Below are 10,578 nucleotides of genomic sequence, written 5' to 3'. Positions count from 1 at the left end.
TCACTTCCTTGTTCCTGCTGACAACACCATTTCTGATACAAGTTAGGGTATCATGCCATTGGCCTTCTTGGCCACCTGGGTGCTCTGCTGGCTTATGTTCAGCCAAGTGTCAATCAGTATCCCCAGTTCTTCTACACAGTCCTCCAGCCACTCTGCCCCAAACCTGTAGCACTTCCTAGGGTTGTTGTGGCCAAAGTACAGGACCCAGCACTTGGTCTTGTTGAATTTCATTGCAGCTACCCAGCCTACCCATACCCAGATTGCTCTGAAAGGCCTTCCTTCCCTCAGGCAGATCAACACTTCATTAATGATAGCAAAAAGCAAAAAAAAAAAAAATCAATATGGACATTGAAATAATTAGTCTATAAATATTTTTATATGTGGAAACCTTTAGCAATTTGTGCCAGTCAATAATTTTTTGGGCCCCTTCAAGTATATGTAAATTTCTCCATGGATGATTAATGAAAACTTCAGGGAAACTGTTAGAAAACAACAATTATTTTAAGATGAGATATTCTCATCCCTGTGTGTCTGGAATGAAGCCTGTCATTCACTGTAAGCAAGTCAGGTCTGCATTGTTCCTCTTTTGTGATGACAGAGAAATACAGTTTATAGGTGGTTGATGCAACAAGGTCTTTCTAACAAAAGGTACAAATTCACTTGATATACAGACACTGCAGAAAAATAACTTTCAAACAAATTCTTTATGAGCTAGTATTTTTCATACCATTAGAAGTGTTCTTCATGAATCAACCAATCACAGTATTAATTTCTGTTTATATTAAGGACAAACCACCACATCATAAGCTTTCTGCTACTTTTGGTTAGCTAATGACCGATGGATCCACACAGTAATAGAATTAAAGGGTGTTTATGGCAAAAGAACTCAGAAATGGCTGCATGAACAGCCATGTCCAAGTGTGATGGTCCCACCTCTAAATCGGTTTTGGAAAAGCAAGAACAAAATTCGGTTTGAAAACTTTGCTTAAGTTATCTTCCATTTTCATTGATAATGTTTAAAAATTTATTCAATGTAGTAACTGTGTGTAATTTTTAATTTCATTTCACCTTAAATATTATAGAAGTAATGGCATAATGGAAAATCAAGGCTTATCCATGGAATTGGTGATATCATGTGATTTTATTTCTCTCTTTTTCAGGTGGATTCCCCCACAAGGAAGAGAAAATAGAATAACCTCATACCACTTAAAACCACTGAGGTAATGCCAAATGAGCAATTAGTAGAAGAATTGGAGGAATACTAGCTGATCTCACATGTGAAATCTTTACCTTGTGAATGATTCTGCAAGACTAGTTGTATTTGCTCTAGATAAAGTGCTATGTGAAAACAGTGTGTTTCTGAGAAATATCTATAGCATCAGGAGAATTAATTGGACTGCTGGAAACAGAGGAGTGTTGATACAAGTTTTGATGTCTTGTTCTCCACTAACCCTTGTAAGCTGTTCCTAGAACCCTAGAATGGCCTGTGTTGAAAAGGACCACAATGCTCACCCAGTTCCAACCCCCTGCTGTGTGCAGGTCACCAACCCGCAGAGCAGGCTGCCCAGAGCCACATCCAGCCTGGCCTTGAGTGCCTCCAGGGATGGGGCATCCACAGCCTCCTTGGGTAACCTGTTCCAGCAGTCCTGTTTTTCTTTTCTTTTTTCTCTTTCTATCTTTCCTTTTTTCTTTCCCCTTAGGAACTATGCTGAATCTCAAGCAGAGTGTGGCCTAACTTGTATAGACCACCTCAGTGTAGGTTGTATTAAAACATCCCCTTATCATGAGAGATTCTGTTAGATATCTTATGAAATGAGATGGCTGGAAGCAAACAGCACAGAACAGAGAAAGAGTGAGCTTTCTACAATTGTATCTCCTTTCATAATTCATTTAGATTGGGTTCTAATCTAGCTAAGTGTGGTAGAACTATGTAGCCTGCAGTCAAAAAGCACTGGTTGGAAGGCTGACAGAGTATTGCAAACTGTCATGTCAAGTGTCTTCAATGCTCTGTTAATTTATCTGTTTCTGATTTAGAGGCAAGTCAGTAGAGCTAGTAGTATATAATACTTTTTAATACTGGCTCTGAGTTAGTTGCAGTGTGTTTTAGATGATGTGATATTTTCTTCTTTTGTTTTCTATTACAGAGTATTATCAATTTTAAAATATTTTGTCCAGAAGTACTTGACAAGTCCTTCAAGAATGTAGTTTAATCTCCCCATCTTCCCAAGGAATTCTCTATTTGTTGTGGTTGTAAAGACTGACAATTAGACTGGCTGATACACATAATTGTGTTTAGATTAGAGGCAAGAAATTTGCTTATTGATCATTCTTGAGTAGCTTTTCCTGCAGAAGCTAGGATGTTTTCTACTAGGAAACATTCTGTGGAGGTAATACACACTTATACAAGCAACAATTGTTAGATATTCCTGAGCAATTGTTTTTCAGTGTTTAAATCATTCTCTAAACTCAAACTAAAATGAAATCACCTCTCAAGAGCATTAAACATTGTGATGTTGCAAGCAATTGCATAAAGGCATCCCTTGAATAATGACATCTGCTGCCATTTGTTTATGCACAACTGTACATCTCTAGCAACTGAAAGGCAAAGGTGTCTCTGGAGGTTTATATGATGATGCACTGTTATGAGCACACATGAACATGATGAACTGACTGTGCTTTTCCTGTTTGCACTAGATCCAGCACCAAGGTATGAAGAATGAAGGCATTTCTACCAGCACAAAATCAGATTGTTTTTCCAACAGATCACATGGACTGTTAAGTTAGTTTTTAATATTGTCCTCATAGATAAATTCACTAGTTTTTACAGAAATGGAATAAACTTGGTCCAAAAAGCTTTGACTCCCGTGCACCGCAAGTTTGAGTTACAGTTGACTTTCACATAGTTCCTGTATATATCTTTGTTCATGTACATTATGTCAAGTTTATAGCCAGAAAAGCAGAACAAGGAAGAATGTAAAACATCTACTGCAGGGATTAGCACTCCCTTGATCCATAGGGACCAAACTGAATCATATCAAACAAAACAGTGTTGTTCAGTGAGAATCTTTCTCTGCATCCAAGGATAATAGAAACGATCTCTCTTGTTAAATACTTTAATATCCACTAATAAAAGAAGCAAAATAGCCCATCAGCTGCTGTCAAACTTTGGAGTGAAATAATGCTTCAAAACATAAGTGTTTGATTTGCTTGATTGTTCTGAGTAAGTTCTGCTGAGGCATTAGCATCCTTAAAAAAATATGTGTGATAAATTATTAACTGCAAAATTAAACTTCACTATTTTGAACTTATTTTTCCATTAGCTCAAGCAACTAGTAAACACACAAAGCATTCTTGAAAAAATGAGTTCTTGGAGATTTTTGCATTGTGCCTAAGAGGCTTGAACTTTATTTCAGAAAGAAAGGGCCTGTAAATTGCAGATCTCCAGAATAATAATGAGAGACTATTTTTTTTTCTATAGCTTTTCTAAAACATGCTGTTAAATCATCTTAAAGAACATTTCTACTCAATTCCAGAATAAACAGATCTTGAGCTCTCAGTGCACTGTAGCTTTTCCTAAAAGCATAGGAAGATTGAAGTGGAATGACTATGTCCCAAGACAATGAGATTGGGAATCAAAGTATTACACACTTACAAATGAGTGGTATGAAAATAGAGCCATCCTGTTTTCATCACAAGTCCTATCTGACCTAAGCCCTTACATCTTTAGAAATGGGAGGAATTAAGTATAGTCTTCATGTTCATTGTGTGGATTGTTGCTGTGTCTGCTTTGTGAGCTAGAAACAGGTGAAATCATGCTGCTGAATAGTATTTTAACAAGCACAGCTGCAGGGGAGTGTAGGTAGAGTAGCTGGGAGTGAAGAATCTATTAGAGCTGCTGGGGGGGAAATATCAAGTGGGGCATTTTTATAATAAGCCCTTCATCATGGCTTTTATAAGGCTGCAGTAAACAAGCTAAGTATGAAATAAAATCACAGCTGATGTCAAACTGTTTGTAGAGGAGCTCCTAATAAATGCAAACCTGAAACATCTGTGAATGCTTTAGAAACTAACAAAACCCCCTGAAAGAGTTGCTATCAGACTTAAACTGTGTAGCAAATAAAGACATCCAAGTAGATTTTCTAATTGCCTGGCTAGGATGTATGTTATTAAGTATTCTAATTTTCAAAGGAAGAACAGTCCTTGGTGGGAGCTACAGTGCCTGCGAGATAGGCAGCAAATGGGTAACTGCTATGAATATATGTTTCGTGGCTAGTTAAAGATTAATTCATGCTAAGGCGGATGGCTCAGTTTATTTTTGGATATTAAAACTGCACAATTTCTGACTTCGGGCTGAGAGCGCTGCTTGCATTGCGCTGCTTGCATTGCTTTTCTTTTCTGATGGTATTGCTGATCTATTTTCCCTGTCTTGATAATGGTTATGGTAAGAGTAAATCTTATCTATTTGCTATGCAGGATTTGATTTATAAGTTAGATATGGAAGATACGTAAGTTCTGATAATCTTATTAAGGTTCTTTTTGCTTAATGCAGCCTTACTGCCTGCTACCAGGTTGTATTTCAGTGCAGTATTCTAGTGTGTGGCAGTTAAGATCTGTTACCTCTCATGAAGTATATTGCTTCATGAAGAATATTGCTTCAGCTGACTGCCATCTGAACAGAACTTCAGTCATCCATTGCCTGATAAAAAATAACTTCACGGTATGTTGTAAAGTGCTCATTTTTTGAGTTTGCATGCTATTATCTGTTAAGGTGTTAATCTTTCTTTGCTGCTAAACACTGGTAATACTACAAGACTTTGAGCTGAAAAACTAGTCCAATTATTTTTAGGAATAGAGAAGGTACAAGACAGGAAAAGATATGTCCTAATGAATCCAACTATAAAAAACATCAGAAAACTGGATAGTTATGGCAGTGTACATTTTGAACTGAGAAACTGACAGGACACTTAAAAAGATTGGAAGATGGTACCAGTTTTTAAAAATATAACATTATTCCCGAGGCATTAGTAATAAGATTTTTATGCTCCTACTCCTTTTTCTTTATCATTTCAATTTCTCCTTCCCTTCTCTACTTCCACATTTTCCGAATATGCTGTTTTCACCAGAATTCTCAGACATATATAAATGGCCATTTTTAAGGCATTTTTACTGTTCAGATGCCCAAAAGTGATTACTTTTTGTCAACTCTTTTCCATATCTCGGAGCTTGCATGTGATTTTTTTGGTGTGTGTTCTTTTGCTGCTGTTATTTGTGTTTGATTTCATTAAACATTATTTTCAGATGAGTCAGTGAATGAGAAAGTCTTGCAATGCTGTTCTTTCAAATGGGAGCTGGATGTTCTATCTCATTTTGAATAATTAATTTGCAGTAATTTAATGAGGACTAGCTTTCATAAACAGACTTCAGGATTTTCTTATTTATCTTTTGCTTATTTTTACATATATCAGCCAGTGTTCTGATGCCTCTTAGAGGTACCCAATTGTACTTTGCTTGATCCCAGCCCAATCTACAAGCATCATTACATTGAAAGAGTAATCAATTTTGATTACTAGCAGTAGAGGACTAATGAATGGGATATTACTATGCCTGTTCTGTAATGCTGCATGGAGTTTAGATGACCGTGTTGTACAGGAGATTTTGGAGGTGTAGGTGGTACCAATGGGATGATACATCTTGGGTTAAAGTAGATTTCTACATGCATAGCTCAGGATGCTGCTATCTTTGTGTTAGCTGTCTGGATTTTAGACGTCTGATTATTGTTCTTTAGGTGGAACAGATTAAACATTTTCCGCTCAAGTGAAAAAACATCTGTCTCATTTTTCCTTGTGAAGGAATTGTCCACAGTTTTTACCTTTATGAGGAGGGGCGTGGGATGGAACCTGTTGGTCTTGGATGCTGTGCTGTGTTGTTTTTTTTTGTTGGCTTTTTTTAAGTTTATTATGGAAACTGGTAATTCTTCAAATGCAAAATTCTATGGGAGCAAAAAGGGTGCAGTCATTCATTTCCTGACTTTTTCTAACTTGTCTATGATTAGCTATGTGTGGGAAACAGGGAAACCAGGATACTGGAGTCCGTGAGCTGCTTATTAAATGTGGTTCTTTCTCTAAGTGAGGAGTTTCCAGCATTCCTTTCAGAAAGTGACAGAGCTCTTAATTGTTAATTTCAGTAGGTGCTGGATCTCCTCTGGCATTTTTACTGATCCCAGGGCACTTCCTACTGAAAAAAAAACAACCTGATGTCAGTTGGCAGCAAACTGGTGCTGTTGTTCCCTTTCTGTCCCCCAACATTCTATTGGCGTGAAGAGAATTTGAGAGCGATCCTGATCGACTCTCCTGTGACTGGGTTTTATGGTGTTGCAGATGCAATCCAGCATGTAACTACAGCCAGAAAGAATATCTTCTCTTATTCATTTACACCAGAACCAGATGCAGTCAGCCAGCTAACCCATCAAAAACTTGCTTTGGTTTGTATGCTTGAAGTGCACTTTTTGTTCAGCTTGAAGCTTGTACAAAGGAGATGCTCAGAATAAGATGATAAACTACAGGCTATGGGACAACTAGATGAGTGTTATCCTGGTAACAACTCTCTCCAGGGAAAGTTGCAGTATGTGTATGGATAATATAATTTTTTGCAGGTAGGCCCATAACCTGTCTGATGTACGATCTTGTCTGAAATTGTCAGATCTAATGTAATTTAGTCTGGCTCTACACTAGGAACAGTGTGCTGCTAAGAGTTCTACTATTAACTTACCTTAAGACTGAATCACTGAAAATCTGTTTTGTGTGTAAATCTGCTGCTGCTCCCCAAACAGAAGCATCTAGTTGGGCTGTTTTTTCCCATTTGGTTGATAAATTCTTTCTAGCTCTACATGTATTTTACTTATTGGTATAAAAATCTTCTGTTTAGAGATGTCTTGAAATATACAGTAGCTCATTTTTTTTTTCCTAATTAGAGCCATGAGATGTGCTTAAGTATTATGGCAGGGGACACAGTAGTGTCAGATATTTTTTGATTACTTACAGTGTTGTGGTTAGAGCCCCTCTTAAACGTAAGCAGCAGAGTTATGGTATAACCTACGCTCACAAAACGAGAAGGGAACTCCATTTTACCTAGGCAGTGCCATGATCCGTGATTGCAGAACACCCTTGTGAGTGTCCCAGAAGCACTGCCATTGACTTCACTCTCCTGAATGAGGAGCTTTCTTCTTTTACTGGGATAGTTCAGCTTTTCTTCCTCTCCTGGATAATAGGTACAGAGAAGTGTGTGACTTGAACCACGTTGCTTTAGCGGAAGAGCATTTGCAAAGAAAAGTGGAAAGAAATAAAAAACCTCAAACCTCACATTTCCCTTAATTTGTTTGTTTTCTTTCCATCTCAGTCTGAGTGGAATAAAGGCTCTGGTTGCAGGAAGACCTGGGCATTTCTAGGCATGTTGTACCAGCTGAGCTCGTGATACTGTTTTAATAGTCTATCTGAGATGACTCAGCCAGCTCAGACTGTGTAAAATCATCCATTATTTATTTCTAAGTTTTGTGCAGTGATGGTCTATGGAGATCATTAAATCCAGATGAAAAAATACTGTGGAGAGGAGGGTGCTTTGCTTCTCTTGGAGAATCATTAAAAATGTTCAAGTAGAGGTTGTAAACAAAGAGGTTTCTCCTGGAGCAATTTCAGTCTGAGCAATTATTCTTCATTTCAAATTTTGTGCTTATTCTCTTTCCAAAGCTCACCTAGCCGAACTGCCATGCTTGCTGTTGCAGCTGAAAAGACCTAAGTTCAAGCTCATGTAAATTTTTGCCTAGGGTATTATAGCAATTTGGTTTCCTTAATAATTCTTCCTGCTGTTGCACTAAATCATGTTATTTGGCTATGACTCACTGGGTTTCTCTTCACATGTCATTTTGCAATTAGAAATGAAATGAGATCAAAGGGAGCTCTCTTTTATTCTCTGTCTAGGTACTATTATCAGCCTCATTTTTCGAAGGGCTGGTGATGTGGGGATTCTTCTAAATCCTAATAGTGATTTTACCATTACAGCCATGATGTGTTTGAGGCAAGGTTTGTAAATGTGCTGCCTGTTTTTCAGTTAACCAGTGCAGATGGAACAAAACTACTCAGTTTTCTAGATTCAAGAGATCCTTCAACAAAATCTTGCCTTTCTCTTCATTTATTTCCTTTTTTCTTTTGTAGATTAATTTCCTGCTTTGATTAAAAAGGAGAGGCAGAAGTGCTCTGTTGAAATAACAACTCTAAGGCTCTATCAGATCCTGGTGTTACAGCCATGTTTTCATGAACGTAGCCTAGTGTCTGCCACAGGGTTGTCTTTTCACATTATTTCTTGTATCTTTAATATCTTAATTTGTCATCTGTCAGTGAGATTTGTATTATGGTAGGCAAAAAAAAACAGAGTTATCTCAAAATGATTCTCACAGAGTTTCAGGATGGCCATAAGTTTAAGCTTCTGCACCATTATCCTGTGGAACAAAAAGCAGTTTAAAAAAACAAAACAAAGAAGTGTTTCTAAATCAGGGAACTGCCTTATTTTTCTACAGCGTCCAAACTGTTGAAAACTCAACTGTTGTTGAGTTAGTAGGTAACTCAACCACTGGGCACTGTTTTCATAGCTTTGGGAACAAACTCATTTCCCATTACATAGCATTAAAAAAGATACTTTGCATATGCTTGCCTGTGGGTGTTTGTGGAAAAAGAGTGTCTAGAGGATTCTATGCTACCCTGAGACTTGGAGGTGTCTAAACAGTGGTGTGTGACTGATGGAACTGAAATATGAATGTATCAGCATGGTAAATTGCTCAAAGAAAAGAGTGTTACCCAATTCACAATTCCCCACAGTCTGCTGCTGAAAGGAGAAGGCTCCACTCTCTCCAGGAACTTTACAATTTTAGTCAAGCTTTGCTGGGGTTCCTGTTCAGTATAGTGCTGAGTTAGGGGATGCAGTAAGGAATTTCAGCCTTATGTCCATGTTTCGATGCGAGGCACTTAATGCTGCAAAACTTTTTCACACAGAATAAATCTCACTATTTCCCCATGCCCCCCCTTTAGTTTATATAGGTGAAGTAAAAGCAATCCATATCTTGGAGAAGCTGAAGAACAGTCATAAAAAATGACGTTTCCAAACCAAAAGGAACTTGGGAAAATGAGGGCAGTATTGCTGATGCAAGGTATTTACTTTCTAAGTATGTACTTTTTCCTCAAGCCTGCACAGTGACAAAAGCTAATCAAGATGTGCATAATCAAATACTTTGAATGAGTCATCAAATGCCATGAAATGTCACAAGAAATTGTTAATAGGACACTTACTGAAAACATTCTGCCAGATGACTGCCACTGCTAGGCAGGTCATTAGACAGAAACATGAAGTGGAGTTATGAAAAACATAATTCCACACAGTGAGAAATTAGCTATCCCTCTTTTAAATCTACTGAAATGTGCCTTGCTACCAAAAAACACTGCTTTCAGAGAGACTGGTTCCTTCACTCTGTATCACTAACCATCTGGGAAGGATGGAGAAAGATCCCAGAATGGACCCTCATGAACTAATTTGATTTTAGGGGCAAGTTGACTGCTAATGCTTTTGGGATGATGTAATTTTGATGTCTTATACTCAGGTTACAGACAGATAAGATGCTGAAAAGTGCAATGGGGATCACTTCCTAGCAAAGCGTATAGCAGCAGCAGGAGCTCTTTCTTCATTCTTATCCTTTAATAGCTGCCTTGTACTGTGAGTAACTAAGAGTACCAATAAGGATATTTCTAGATGAGTTTCAAGATGGCAGCTGTTAATCCTGGTTTGGTTTTGACGTATTTTTTTCACCCAGAGGGTGGTGAGGCACTGGAACAGGTTGCCCAAGGAGGCTGTGGATGCCCCATCCCTGCAGGCATTCAAGGCCAGGCTGGATGTGGCTCTGGGCAGCCAGGTCTGCTGGTTGGTGACCCTGCATGTAGCAGGAGGTTGCAACTAGATGATCACTGTGGTCTTTTCAACCCAGGCCATTCTATGATTCTATGATATGCATTTCTGGAATGGTAGTCTGGAAACTGAAGATTCATTTAAAAAATTAAAAAAAAAAAAAAAAGAAATAAAATGTTTTATTGTGGAATTCTGCATCACAATTGCTTCTCCAACTTTATCTGTGGCATGAAGAAGATCAGTCAACAAATGATACTTTGCTCAGAGAGATAGTGAGGGTAAATTACCCCTTTATAAGCTGGACGTATTTACAAATGGGAACACTGATGTGGCCTAGAAACTAAAAACAACCACCAAATCTTAATGAGAAATGGGCCATGTGTATCAGTTTTAAAAGCCTGTTTTAAACTAGGTCCCAGTAAAATATCTGTGCCGTGTTGCCAGATTTTCCTGTCTGAGTGTGCTGGCGGATGTTTTGGAGGTGCTGGCTTAGCAACCTGCAATCTGTAGAGAGCAGTTGGGTTTCATGTTTTCTGCCTTGCCTCCAGCTTCAGCTGCTTCAGTGTTTTCAAAGGCCAGGTTAATGACTTGTAAGGAGAGGGAATATTCAGATTAATTTTGAGAATAAGGATT

At 38.1% G+C, this 10,578-nt stretch overlaps 1 long non-coding RNA gene across 1 annotated transcript in view; it reads left to right on the top strand.

Moving 5' to 3' along the window:
• Positions 1-4,346: 4,346 nt before the first annotated feature.
• The window catches only part of LOC125690999 (uncharacterized), a 47,509-nt gene continuing 41,277 nt past the window's right edge, over positions 4,347-10,578 (top strand). Inside the window, exon 1 of the long non-coding RNA XR_007375870.1 lies at positions 4,347-4,441. This is a non-coding gene — a long non-coding RNA (uncharacterized LOC125690999). The remainder of the gene's footprint in view (positions 4,442-10,578) is intronic.

The sequence above is a fragment of the Lagopus muta genome, chromosome 3 (genome assembly GCF_023343835.1).
Source record: "Lagopus muta isolate bLagMut1 chromosome 3, bLagMut1 primary, whole genome shotgun sequence".
Taxonomy (NCBI): Eukaryota; Metazoa; Chordata; class Aves; order Galliformes; family Phasianidae; genus Lagopus; species Lagopus muta.
Note: the sequence above shows the minus strand (reverse complement) of the source record. Positions and strands in the feature narration are given on the sequence as shown.